Genomic DNA, 14,928 nt, shown 5'->3' on the forward strand with positions numbered 1-14,928 from the left:
GTAACAGCTGTATCTCAACCAAATAGGAAATGCGTAACCATAAATTCATACATACTTCAGGGGTATAGATTTATGTTAAGTAGAATGTTTTAGAAAAGATCAGTTTTACTGCTCGACAAGGATTAGATGAGCCACGACCTGACAAATGACCTCATTTTGCATAAATGGGAACGCCCTCCAGAACATTCCATTTGAAACAAAAGGGAAGCAGGTTGTCGTCTAAGTATTGAAAAAGTAAATTTCCCCGTGCAAATCGTGTCGTGATGGTTTTACTGAACTAAGTCGCTGTGTTAAACAGCAGCGGCATTGATTTCACGCCACGGTCAGCAAGTATTGCACATGCTTTATCGCATATCTACCTGTAGCAGCCAAGTATACTCGCCCAATTCGTTGTACCGCCTCTCTTGTCACAAATGCGTTTAGTGCGCAGGATCATCTAATATATGTCTAGCAGTAGACCCGAATTCTATGATGTTACTGTTGTGCGAAACCTTGCTCGTGAAGAAACCTCTCTGTGTCTTGCACATTTATATATCTCATACCTTAGTCACCTACATATCGCAGTCACATCTAACGTTCATATAAGGCTAAGGAATCATGAATAGTTTGGATACATCCTTTGAAGTGAAGTCTTACAAATTTCAGCAGAATCACAGTTGGAATGACAAATATCAGATTTTATTTGGTTCAGTTTTATGTCACATTCCATACATTTCAGTCTTCACCAATGATAAAACGATGGTAATGGCAGGGTATACCCATCTTGACTTACCGTCTTGGATGTTGTCGTAGTTGATTCTGATGAGGCCCTTTCTGTTGTCACCATTCTGTTCGTGTAGCAGGAATGACGAGTGGCCGATTTCGTGTATAAACACCGACTACGGAGGGAAAGACATTGCTATACATAATGTGTTGCTTTTTGTCATTCTCACCAAAATTCTCCCACTTTGACGGCAACCTGTTCAAACATTTGAACGCTTTTCACTACCAACATTTGTTGACGGGCACCCTTAAGAACTCGGAAGCTATACGTTAAGCTATAGTTATATAGGTGCGCGTCAGATTAACATGGGCATAGGGTCAAGACTGGCATCTGAGTCGCCGTAAAACTCTATACAGAATCGTGTTCCTTGGCAGTGCATTAGCCAGTGGAAAGAATGAGAATAATAATCAGCGCTTTAAGACGCTGCTGAAGGGTGTGTTTTTAAGACGAACGTCTGGTTTTACCATTTTAGCATTTATACATGTAAAATCCAAACCCACGATTACCAAACGGCATGTCACTTATGTTTGAGGCAAGGAACCTGACCATTAAGGGAGTGTATGTGTCTTCTGTAATGGAATAAACTGTGGCGTCGAGAAAAAGTCAGATACATACACGGGACATGCATGACACTTCCTGGCCCCTGCTTCTCATCATAAGTCCCATGTAAGACCAACATCTGGAAAGACAACGATAAATAGGGATACAATAAACACCTAATCTAATTGGACGGTACTGTTGTCGGTCAAATTGCTCGGACTGGTCCATGTGTGTATTACTTTGCAAGTGCTGATTGCATTCCTTTGGTGCATGTTCCCACCAATGGTTGATTGTTGTTTAACGCCGCACTCGTTAATTGTCAGTGTGTTTAAGGGCGTGCTTGCTATCAAGACCGTTCTGTAATGCGGCATGCTGTACCTAATCTCCACTGAAAATGGACACAGTACCAACTCTTCCCTATTGTACCTGTCATCCGTAGAGAATACTACACGAGGTCTCATTGGAAGATCACGAGTTTCGTATAATTCATATGCAATGAGATCGACTGTGGTATTTTATTTATTACCATCTCTTGAATGCATTAAATTGATAAAATGGCGTAATTAAGTGATTATTATGGTTTCATACCGAATCCGATTTCAGAAATACGTTGCGGAAGAATTATGTACTATTGTACACTTTTGCATAAGATCACACTGTGATGGACTCACTACGTCTGCACCCTTGGTAACCGACGTCACGATGCACGTCAGTTGTCATCGACTTGCACAACGTCCTACAGTAACCTACTCCGAAGCACCCTGTTACTTGGTTTGCAGTGGATTCACTCGGTTGATCACTGCTAAAAGGTGACTACAACAGGGACGGTGGCTACAGCATGTTGTAGCCATCCTTCCATGATGTACCTCCCACACATGTTGTAGCCATCCTTCCATGTTCTACCTCCCTACCCATCCTGTAGCCATCCTTCCATGTTGTACCTCCCACACATGTTTTAGCCACCCACCCATGTTGTACCTCCCCAGCAATGCTGTAGCCATCTTTCCATGATGTACCTCCCACACATGTTGTAGCCACCCACCCATGTTGTACCTCCCCACCCATGCTGTAGCCATCCTTCCATGTTGTACCTCCCACCCATGCTGTAGCCACCCACCCATGTTGTACCTCCCCACCAATGCTGTAGCCATCCTTCCACGATGTACGTCCCCACCAATACTGTAGTCACCCACTCATGTTGTACCTCCCTACCCATGCTGTAGCCATCCTTCCATAATGTACCTCCCTTCCATGATGTACCAGCCCTCACCTGTTGTAGCCACCCACCCATGTTGTTTCTCCCCACCCATGTTGTACCTCCCCACCCATGCTGTAGCCATCCTTCCGTGTTGTACCTCCCACACATGTTGTAGCCACCCACCCATGTTGTACCTCCCCACCCATGCTATAGCCACCCTTCCATGTTGTACCTCCCCACCCATGCTGTAGCCATCCTTCCATGATGTACCTCCCTTCCAGCCCTCACCTGATGTAACCACCCACCCATGTTGTAACCACCCACCCATGTTGTTTCTCCCCACCCATGTTGTACTCCCCATCCATGCCCCCCCCCATGTCGTAGACACCCTTCCATGTTGTAGTCACTCACCCATGTTGTAGCCACCCGCACATGTTGTACCTTCCCACCTATGCTGACTCTCAAGTTGTGGCAACTCAACCATGTTGTACAAGCTCACCCCTCCCGTGTTGTAGCCACTCTCCCAAGCTGTACCCACTCTCCCATGATGTACCAGCCCTCCCCTACCCTCCCTGTGGTACCCACACTCCCATGTTGTACCAGCCCTCCCCTCCCTGTTGTATCCACACTCCCTTTCTGTAGCTACTCTCCTCTGTTGTACCTACCCTCTCATGTTGCATTTACCCTCTCAAATCGTACCTACCCAGCCATGATGTACCTACCCTCCTTCGTTGGTGAAGATGAGATGGCCAGGGTGGGACAGCCCGAGCTCTGTGTTCGTCTGAGGGCCTTCGTAAGGGACAAATTCCATACAGGTGTGGCGAGTAAGATAACCCATGGCTGCCGTAGCTTCAACCTTGATCTTGTCAGCTACAACAAGAACATGGAATCAGAAGGAAATACTGCTGGCAGTAAAGCAAACAGTGCGGAAACTAATCGAGGTCATGGTGACCCTCAAAATTATATCGCTAAAGGGTCAATATAGAACAACCTTTATGGATAACTACCTGCAATATTCGTGAGTGCGATGTTTCGATACAGATTCAAAATATAACGATACAAGAATCTGTGTCGAAACGTCGTACTCACGAATATAACAGTTCTTATCCACAAGGCTAAATAAAAAATGTGAAATATTTCTCGGGCATTGGCGCGTCACTTTTTTTTGTGCGCGTAATAGTTTTGACTTTGTCGCGTCCCCATCATCCATTTGTGCACTATAAGAATGAGTGTCTGTATGAACGAGTGTGAATGACTCTGCAAGTTATTAACATGTGCCAACTTCCCAGGCTGTATTTCTGAGGGAAAAAAGATGTATTCATCCCTCGTCACGTTTTTCTATCAAATTAAAAAAACAAAGTCCTACCGCCCTCGTAACTTTTGAAAAAAACTGTGCCCGAGGAACATTTAATTACTTTTATGCAGCCTAAAGCTTGTTCTATATTGAACACAACCGCAGTCACATAAAAAGTTGTTATCCATAAAGCGTGTTCTATAATGTGCTTCCCAAATTCTAAAATAACTTTCAAGGACGCGAAACGGTCGTCTTTGAATGTCATTTTAGAATTTTGGACGTCACAAAGAGCAGACGAGTACGTTTCGCGCTTTTAGCAATACTCCGGCACAATCCAGTCTCCGGGGGACACACAAGAAACGGTCTCACACAATGTGTCAATGTAGGGAATAGAACCTGATTTTCAGCGTGACAAACATGGGCTTTGACCACTGCCCATAGTATGTTTTATATTGGAATTCTTCCTTGTGCAGTCCCCTCTGTGAAACGTGTTCCGCACATTTGACCTAGTAATCCGCAATCCTTGCTGAGCTGTGTCTCTTACATGAGTCAGGAACGTATGGGTTCATGGTTCACTCTGATTTTATTTCTGAGTTTGTCAGCATCGCCTCCTTGATCGTTGGCTCCAACAAGTAGTAAAGAAATGGATCTGTCTCACGTCACTCTATCATACATATAACCCAAGCAAAACGTCACTCACTCACTCAACCAGGATTGTTTTGGTTTTCTTGCCAGAAGTCTTACCAAGCCCGTCCTTGAATTTGAATGGGAATATTGCATCGTCCCATATGTACTTGGGGTCAGCGAGAGCTAATCGTTTCCTTCTTCGCTTGCCAGTAGTCTGCAACATAGCGCTAAAGTTACTAACTGTAACACATGCTGTTACATACACTGCAATATGATAACGGTGCTAAGTATAACGATGAAGACAATGTCATTCATATGATCTATCTTCATCAATACACTAAATTAAAGATTTCGTTTAAGAATTTGAATGCACAGATTATGAAAGATGACATCTGTGTACGAGTGATAATGAGGATTTTGTAATGTGAAGGGCAATTAACCCTCCTATATGAATGATAGACAACCATGATCAGTCAATCATCAAATGTACACTTGTTTTGGGGGTGAAATACTGTCAGTTATGGGTGTCTCTGGCATAATTCGGACGGAGGTTCATGGTCAGGCCAGTAGAGTACAGCCAAACCTATCCCCCTATGCTCACTTACGATAATAAAACATTCTTACTAATGTGTAACTTGGTCAAGTAATTACCTCGGATGATGAACTGTCATTAGATGTAGCTTCCTCCTCATCGTCTTCATCGTTATCTCCATCCCCATCAGATGGTTCAAGATCAGAAGTAGCCGATTCGTCTGCTTCACCTGTCGAAGGGGTTTCATCTGAATCACTGTCTGTTTCCGGGGTGTCGGTTTCCACTGTTGGTTCGTCTGAGCTAGATATGTCAGTTTCTTCAGTTTCGGTTTCCGCTGCTGGTTCCACAGAGTCTGGTGTTTCTGTTTCTTCAGTTTCGGTTTCCGCTGCTGGTTCCACTGAGTCTGGTGTTTCCGTTTCTTCAGTTTCGGTTTCCGCTGCTGGTTCCAGAGAGTCTGGTGTTTCTGTTTCTTCAGTTTCGGTTTCCGCTGCTGGTTCCACAGAGTCTGGTGTTTCTGTTTCTTCAGTTTCGGTTTCCGCTGCTGGTTCCACTGAGTCTGGTGTTTCCGTTTCTTCAGTTTCGGTTTCCGGTGCTGGTTCCACTGAGTCTGGTGTTTCTGTTTCTTCAGTTTCGGTTTCCGCTGCTGGTTCCACAGAGTCTGGTGTTTCTGTTTCTTCAGTTTCGGTTTCCGCTGGAGGTTCCTTTGACTCACCATCAGGGTTGTCATCTGACTCTACGGTTAGATTAACTTCTCCGTTGTTTTCACCTGTTGAAGGGATCACATACTCTGAACTGACATCGTTTTAAAGTTTAATCCTCACATTTAAATCGTTATTATTTTAGGTTCTTCCCTTCCCCAAATGAGGTTAGAACGATTCACTTATACTCATGTCAAACATATGATTATTATTCCATCTTCATTCAGAATATGGTAATGACATTCATTTCATACACTGGGTTACCATATGGTTTTGCTCTGAATTGTCTTTGTGTCGTGCAAACGTCAAGAATATAAATCAGTTTCTGTCAGAGTTACTGCATGACATAATTTAACCATGCGGACGGATGCTACATCACGAACCGTCTCCATCTCCTTCCCTAGTGTCCCCTTTCTCTTCGTCTCCACCATCACCTTTTAATGAAATGAAACATCATTGCTTTAATATGAATAAATTGAAGAAAAAACAATTCGTAAGCGAACACTCAGTATATACTTAACCCTCTCGATGACAGTTCACCTTCGTTAAACGGATGCACATGATGTACCTAGACTACCATCTGTCATGTTAGGGAAGCATCGGTGGCTGAGTTAGATCGCTAATGTTGTGTGCTGGCGAACCGGTAAATGACAGTGTGTGTTTGTATCAAAGATCGGACTCAACCTAACAAAAGCACTACAATCGTTTTACTTAGCAAGTGCGGCGTTTGACCACATGATAAATAGTATTATGTACATTTATCATATATCTTATATATTTCTTATCCTCCACGTGCTGGAAGTGGGTGGCAGTCACATACTCAAACGTGATCAATCCCATAATCTCCAAGTACACAGTGTAAGTTGATTTTCATCGCGTATTCCTTCCAACTATCATTGCAATACGTGCTATTAATGTGGCGAAAAGGAAACTGTATTTTCTTACTAAATGTTCCATTGTTATTCAACAATGTCTGCCAACACTGACTGAGACATTTCTCAATGTATGTAAGCTTTGTCCGATAATTAAATTAACGTCTTTCCGTCAGAGGTGGTAGTGGTAATTTGACTGACCAATGGAAAATAGCGTATTTTCCTAATTCAAGGTAGAAAATACACACACACAGACACACACACACAAAAAAAAAACAGACACAGACACACACACACAGACACACACACACACACACACATATATATGTATATGTTTCATTATCATCGTTTTGATCATTACATTTCATGCTTAAACATAACTTCAAAAATTCGTTCAATATAATCGTCAATTTCCCATGAAAATCTACACGTTTAAAAGTTGTCATGTACATTAATCTATCTATACAACAACGGATGTACAGCATGGATGATAATAATAGCAACATAATATATTATCACTCAAAAGAACAAACGACAGATAATCAATAATAGCTCTCCCATTTCAGTGCTCAACTATTGATCAACCAAAGCAATATACACCTATATGACGTTATTGAGCTTCATTCTCAACGTTGATATCACAGCGACGCTAAAGCCACTGACAATGTAAGCTAATGTCATTTGTCCCAACATTGATTCGTTATGCTGAATAATAATGGATTTATGAAGAATAACTCCCGTGAAACCAACCATTCAATTATTTATTCCTCCCAGCCTAAATTTTGACTTTTTAGGGTGCTGAAACATAAACTACAGTAGAAAATATACTGAACAGTAAACGAAAACCAAGTTTCTGAAAAATGAAATCTCATAAAAAGGAAGCGCTCGTGTCTTCTATTTGAAAACCTTGACAAAATAGCTGCGTTTTTTCTTTTCCTGTTCAGGATATGAAAGAGCGAACCACAGGCCAATCAAACGAAAAATCAAACACACTAACTCACCTGTTTTAACTCCCTCGTCTGATTCTGCAGCCACTTCAACATCACCATCTGCAGATTCTGCACTGCCGCCTGTATGTAAAGTTAATCAATATTAAACTAGGCACAATACAACAGGGAATAGCATCTCGTTTCCCTAAAAAATGTGATGAGGGCAAGTTAAAGTTTTCTATCAAAGTTTTGTGGGTTTCAAAACGACTCACAAGTCCAGTCAGTTTTCCCAGAGTGCAAACGAAGGAAGGAAGGAACTGAAATATGAGCGAGAGAACGGCTGACCAATCAGACGAATAATCAAACACACTAAATCTCCTGTTTTATCTTCCTCTGCAACAACTTCTACATCATCTGTAGATTCATCACTGCTGCCTGTTGGTAAAGATATTCAATTTATACTGAACTGCAATAGAAACGTAAGTTTCGAAAACATGAAATCTCATAAATGTAAGCGTTCATGTGTGTGAGTGAGTGAGTTCAGTTTTACTCCGCACTCAGCAATATTCCAGCTATATGGCGGCGGTGTGTAATTAATCGGATCTGAACCAGACAATCCAGTTATCAACAACATGAGTATCGATCTGCGCAATTGGGAACCGATGACACGTGTCAACCAAGTCAGTGAACCTGACCACCCGATCCCGTTAGTCGCCTCTTACGACAAGCACAGTCACCTTTTATGGCAAGCATGGGTTGCTGAAGACCTGTTTTAACCCGGGGCCTTCACGGGTCAATGGGTTGCTGAAGGCCTATTTTACCACGGGACCTTCACGGGTCTCAAGCATGGGTTGCTGAAGGCCTATTCTAACCCGGGTAGACCTTAACGGGTCTAAGCGTTCATGTTTATTTCTTCCATTTAATTACTTCACAAAAAAACAGAGTTGTGTTTCTTTTGCTGTTCAGTACGTTTTCACCATGCTTCATATGTGGACAAGATATTCGTTTTTCTCCATGGATCATAACCTTTAATAACACCATCACGTTCATTTCTGAATCTGTTGTATCCCTGACTTAACTTCAATTTGGCCCAGGACGGAAACATATGACAGCGTGAACGAACGAGGAAACGAAAGAAGTAATAGACAAACAAACGTCTGAACGGACGTGACATATGAATTTTACCTGTTTTATCTTCATCGTCAGATTCTGCAACAGCTTTCACATCATCTGTAGATTCATCACTGTTGGCTGTTGGAAAAGATATTCAATATTTTGTATGCTTCATATGGCCCAATACTGAAGCATGGATAGCGAGATATTCAATATTCAATGATGCTGCATTTGACTCAAAAAATGCACCATTCCATATTCTTTGCCGTGCGTTCTTCAGTCACGTTATCATGCTAATTTTTAAGACTCTGTGTATTTCCAGATTAAACTTCAGTTCGGGACGGAAGGAAGGACAATAGTACCCAAACGAACTTGATATAAGAGTAAACGTACATGTTTTATCACCTTGGTCAGATTGCGCAACAGCTTCTACATCATCTGTAGATTCTGAACTGCTGCCTGTTGGTTGAAATCATAGTATCAGAGTATTTTATAGTGCAAACCTTACGACACGTTCACGCATAAACCACGAGTTCCACATGCAACCTGTAAACGCTGGAACATATCAACACTCACGCACACGCACACGCACACGCACATGACCACTCTACTGCCAGGACAATATGCAGGGTTTGATTACTCTGTTCCTATGATAATCACCTGAGGCATCTTTGGCAGCTCCTTCAACTTCCTCACTCTCACCTACAAAACAAAATATACACATAATAATAAGTGCACTTATATTCGCTAAACTCCATTCAATAGATAGATGTTGATAGCGCCGATAGAGTGATTATTATTACCCCGGATAACGCAACATGCCAGTGAGGTGCTAGGTTATTACTCACTTATCTGCCTTATCCCACCGGGTGCCCATTTTCTGCTGGGAGAGTAGAGGGAATTTTGGACAAACTCATTTGAAGATGAAACCTTAAATGTGGGGTACTGTCTAGAAAAGACAGTCGCACCTCGAACATCCAGACACATGCGTTTTCTCTCGTTGACTAGTTGATGGATGATGGCGTGAAGTGGTCTATTACGCTGGACACAGTGGTGGGTATTTGGCACTATTCAATTTGGTAATTGAAATTCAGATGATAGGAAAGTGGGTTAGTCTAGGGGTTAAAGCGTTCGCTCGTCACGCCAAAGGTCCGGGTTCGGTTCCCTACATGGACACAATATGTGAAGCCTATTCTTGGTGCTCCCCACCCTGATATTGCTGAAATACTGCTAAGAACAATGTAAAACCTAACTCACTCAAATACTCATGTTTCACTTAAATTTCACGAAGTTTCCGGATAATGAGGGTTTCTGTGTAATGCCATATGTGCATGTATTTCACATAATGCCCTCCCATAAGAATAGACAGTATTAATAGAAATGGGTTTCACACATTATACACATTATATCCACATGGGGAGTCGAATCCGGGCGTTACAAGCGAAAGCTTTAACCATGAGCTCCCTTCCGTACCCGCTCCGATTATAAAGTGACAGCTTATATGTTTGAAACACATGCCGTACTGTAACACACTTCCTTAATCACTGTGAAAAAGGATGCATTTCTGACCAGCTGGTGAATCCTCTGTGTCCTCACTATCTTCATCCTCTTCTCTATCACCATCTTCATCACCACCTTTGGGGTCGTCGAGGTCTTCTCCCGTCATCACCTCTTCCAACTCTTTAGCCTGGACCTTAGCCTCCATGTCAGTTTCCTTGGCTGCTACATCTTCCTACACGGTGAAATACGTCTTACTCCGGATATCACGAAGTCATAAGTAAATACATGAGTAATAACGTATGTCACGAAATCAATAGGCGTATCAGTAGATATAATGAGCTCGAGGTCGGATCTAGAAGTTAGAAGTTAGATTAAGCTGTCTATATTACTTCGGATACAGCAAAGTCTGATATAACTGTCTCTATTACAGCGGATATATTCGTTTGCAGTTGTATAGTATAACGGATGCATGGAAACTGAATATAGTTGGATATATGACTGGAGACACAACAACGTAGATTGTATGTACGGCGATTACTGAGGGTAAACATAAACAATAGGATATACATTCATATTATTAGTTACACGCTGATTTGAAAGGGTGTACGGGACTGTAAGACCCTTGTAAATTCCGTATTCTTGAGTCGGATGCAGCTATTACTTGTGAATAGAAGTTAGAAGTGGAATGAAGCCCTGTGTGTGTGTGTGTGTGTGTGTGTGTGTGTGTGTGTGTGTGTGTGTGTGTGTGTGTGTGTGTGTGTGTGTGTGTTACTATGAAAAGAAGTGAAAGCAATGCATATTACTGTGAATAGAAGTCGGATGTAGCAGTGTGTGTATCAGTGGGTTTCCGAGCTCTGTTTAGAGCTGCTTGAAGCATACTACAGTCACACACATATCTATATTTTGGCATCACAAAAGAAGATTTACTACAAACCGTGTTCGCCGGGCGAACATTGATCACGCCGTTTTCATTAATGGCCGTCAGTTCATCTTCCTCTTCCACCAAACCAGACCCATCAAGGGAAGCTCCCTTCCCCTTCCCGGCTTCCTCCACTGGATCTGGCTTCCCTGTGTCATCGTCCCCGGCTTCTTCTGTCTGGACCATTTCAGACTTTGGAAGTTCTTCTTCAGTTTTTTCGTCAGTGGCAGAAGCACTGGGATCTTCCTCTTTGACTGCCACTTCTAACTCAGCCTCAGGTGACTCAGGAGCAGCAGGATCTTCAGAGCTTCCGCCAGCATCTGTACTCCCTGATTCCGAGGATTCAGCTGTTTCCTCAGCACTTTCGGCATCTCCTGTTTCGTCAGAACTTTCGGCTTCAGCTGTTACCTCGAAACTTTCGGATTCAGCTGTTTCATCTGAACTTTCGACTTCGGCGTTTTCTTCAGTACTTTCGGAATCAGCGGTTACATCAGAACTTTCGGCTTCGGCATTTTCTTCAGTACTTTCGGATTCAGCTATTTCATCAGAACTTTCGGCTTCATCTATTTCTTCAGTACTTTCGGATTCAGCTGTTTCATCAGAACTTTCGACTTTGGCTTTTTCTTCAGTACTTTCGGATCCCGCTGTTTCATCAGAACTTTCGGATTCAGCCTTTTCTTCAGTACTTTCGGATTCAGCTGTTTCATCAGAACTTTGGGCTTCAGCTGTTTCGTCAGAAGTTTCGGTTTCCTCGGACGATTCTGTGTCGCCAGTATTCTGCGATTCGACAGACCCGTCTCCAGTGCCTGCTTCTTCAGCTGAGTCTTCCGCCTGAAACAAAGAGAAACCACTTGATCGAAGAATCCTTCCAAAACTGTACTTATGATGCATTCTGGGAACGCAAGCTTTTAGATTCTTACACTCAGGCAATGAACTTACTGATGAACGTATAGCCACGATGAATGCACATATTGAAGAGCATGATTTGTTACAACCAGATGCTAGGAAACAGGTAGGAAACGATTTATGATGCCAGAGTGTTTAAAGGAAAGGGGATTCGCCTGGGACAAAAAAGACCCCATAGAAACAATGAGTAAGTGTGGTCTGAAACCGTATCATCATACCTTGATATGTCAATCAGCAGTGTTGCATACCTACTTCTTCTGATATATTAATGACAGGTTCAGTTTAGCCAATAGTATCCCCGTTCCTACCACATGTATACTGATCAACGAAAGAAACGCATTTTTTGAAATAATGAAATTTCATAAAAGTAAGCGTGCACATTTATTGCTTCTATTTAAAAGCTTGACGAAAAGAAAACCAACAGAGTTGCGTTTCTCTTATTGTTCAGTGTATTCACATTACGTCTGTTTTAATTGTCAGAGTGTTCGTGAAATCGTAAAACGTTTTTGTACCTTTCGCTTTCGAGTTGTAAAGTGTGTTAGCAAAGAGGAACGTAAACTGTTTTGGTAAACGACCCATACACTCCAGTGGCACTGGTGTCAAATATCAGTGTCGCAGCTGAGTGGGTTAGATGGCTGACTTTGTGTGCTGACCGATAAGGTGCCAGACTCTCACAGTGTGGGTTCGAAACCCAGATGAGATTTGAACCAACAAAAGTTTTAGATTTTGTTCTTTATTCAGAGAGTGTAATCCTCCAAACAGCAATTGTTTCGAAATGAAAATTTCTTATTTACGAAATTACAAAATACTATCGAAACACGTTTGCAGCCTGAATACAGTATCCGAAACATTGCATACTGAAGTTCAAGCATGCTGTAATGACCATCGAAAAAACACTTCTTTATTCTTACAGAATAAAATGTTGCATATATTTTTATTTTTTAATGTATGAAATATGTCACCTCTCTCCGCATGCGAATACGACCGCCATTCACGTCGACTGTGAACGCACTGCATGTTGCCAGTATTGCCAGCACCAGTACGCTTAGCAAGATGTATCTCATCTTCTGAAATAGTGAACAAGACAGTACAGATGACATGACGGTGAAGAAAAGTGTCACGTTTATATGTTTCTCGTTTAACCCTGCATTCATCATTATCCCAGCTATATGACAGCAGTCTATCGAAAATCGACTGTCAATCTCAGCGAGTCATGGATAGCTGAAGATCAGTATCTTCCTGTTGGGGATAGCGGTTTGTGTTAGCCTATGACTTCCCCTAAAACTACGTCCCTTTGGTCAGCACGAGTGCATTCGGATTAGGCCTGCGTGAAGTAGTCATTGTAGGCCATCCGTATTATTTTATCTATGTTTCAGATTCAAATGAAAATGATGTAAACATATATAGACAACAAAGGTTTCTTTTTAAGGTTTCTATATAAGGCGGTAAGTTACTTTATAAAATTTTGAAACTTAGGAAATAGTTTTTAAATTTATCTTTTATACACATTGACTCGCTTTGCTTCGTCAACAGCCGCATTCCAAACGAATGCCTAATGGTTCACGTGTCTGCTCGTCATGCTGATGACCACGTTCGATTCTCTACATGGCCACCATGTGTAAAACCCATTTCCAGTCTCCCCCGCAGTGATATTGCTGGAATATTGCTGAAATGGATGTAAAATCATACTCACTCACTCATAAATTTCCCGTGTTTCGTTCATACACATCATAGGCATAACATTAAACCAACTTTCAACTCAGATGCCAGTACTGTGTGGGTCTCGTGGCTTTTACCAGTATTAAACCTTTCCACCTCGCGTCATACCTTCCTGTTGTAAAATATAACTTTTTGTCAACATTACTGCTAGTTATCAAATACACAGCACAACACCTTGAAGATACACTGTAGAGATATCATAGTAATCAGATAACGTGTTACAGCCTTATCACCCATACAACTGCCAACCCTTTTCACCTACACCGCCCACTTTGAGCCATTATGCTTGTCACTGTCCATTAGATCATGTGGTTACGACTCTTACAGTTGGTCTGTGAGGTTCTAAAAGATGGGGACTTTTCTAACATTTGGCCATGGGCTAGGTAAATACATGTGTATGCAAATAAGAAACCATAAATCAAAGCGTGGGAAGTATTACCAGTGAAGCTTCAGAGACCGTGATCGTGATATGAATCCCTCCATTATTCACAGGATGCACTCATGCATCACTGTACACAAACAAACAAACAAACAAACAAACAAACAAACAAAAACAAAAAGTTATGGTGATAGATGCTTCGACAAGACTGCAAGAACACCGTGGAACAATCTGCCATCTACCCTGAGAAACTTAACAACTTATGTCAGTTTTAAGACGGAAGCGCCTGAGGAGGTTTTACTTTCTAACACATTCATTTCCAGTCAGCTTGCACATTTGTGATCATGGGTGAGTGAGTTTTACTTTCGGTTAAACCTCAATGAGTGAGTTTAGTTTTACGCCGCATTCAGCAATATTCAAGCTATATGACTGCGCTCTGTAAATGATCGAATCAGACAATCCAGTAATCAATAGCATGAGCATCGGAACCGTTGACATGTGTCAAGCAAGTCAGCGAGCCTGACCACCCGATCCCGTTAGTTTCCTCTCACGACAAGCATAGTCGCCTTTTACGGCAAGCATGGGTTGCAAAAGGCCTATCATGGAAATCGATATATTATTTTGTATCTGAACAGAATTTATTCGATATGATGACTATAAGTATTATTCACTTCACTAACCTATGTACAGAATGATAGGATTAACGTCTCACTACAAAAATGACTTGGTTTCCAGGTTTCTGGAAACTATCCGTAATGTGGGTAATTGCGGAATCCAGTTGGTTTCCATTCCCTGAAACTCACTGAGTTTCCAACTAGATTCCATTTTGGAAATGTGATTTTGGTATTTCTGTAAATGGAAACCAAAATGAAACTAAGTTCGGGGGTTTCTTGTTGGTTTCCATACCTGGAATTTGCAACTCTCAGATCTCACTAAATG

The 14,928-nt window shown here is 41.9% G+C and overlaps 1 pseudogene; it reads right to left on the minus strand.

Moving 5' to 3' along the window:
* LOC137256537 (uncharacterized) overlaps positions 1-12,955 on the minus strand; it is a 33,055-nt pseudogene extending 20,100 nt beyond the window's left edge.
* Between the last annotated feature and the right edge of the window lie 1,973 nt (positions 12,956-14,928).

The sequence above is a fragment of the Haliotis asinina genome, chromosome 11 (assembly GCF_037392515.1).
Source record: "Haliotis asinina isolate JCU_RB_2024 chromosome 11, JCU_Hal_asi_v2, whole genome shotgun sequence".
NCBI classification, from domain to species: domain Eukaryota; kingdom Metazoa; phylum Mollusca; class Gastropoda; order Lepetellida; family Haliotidae; genus Haliotis; species Haliotis asinina.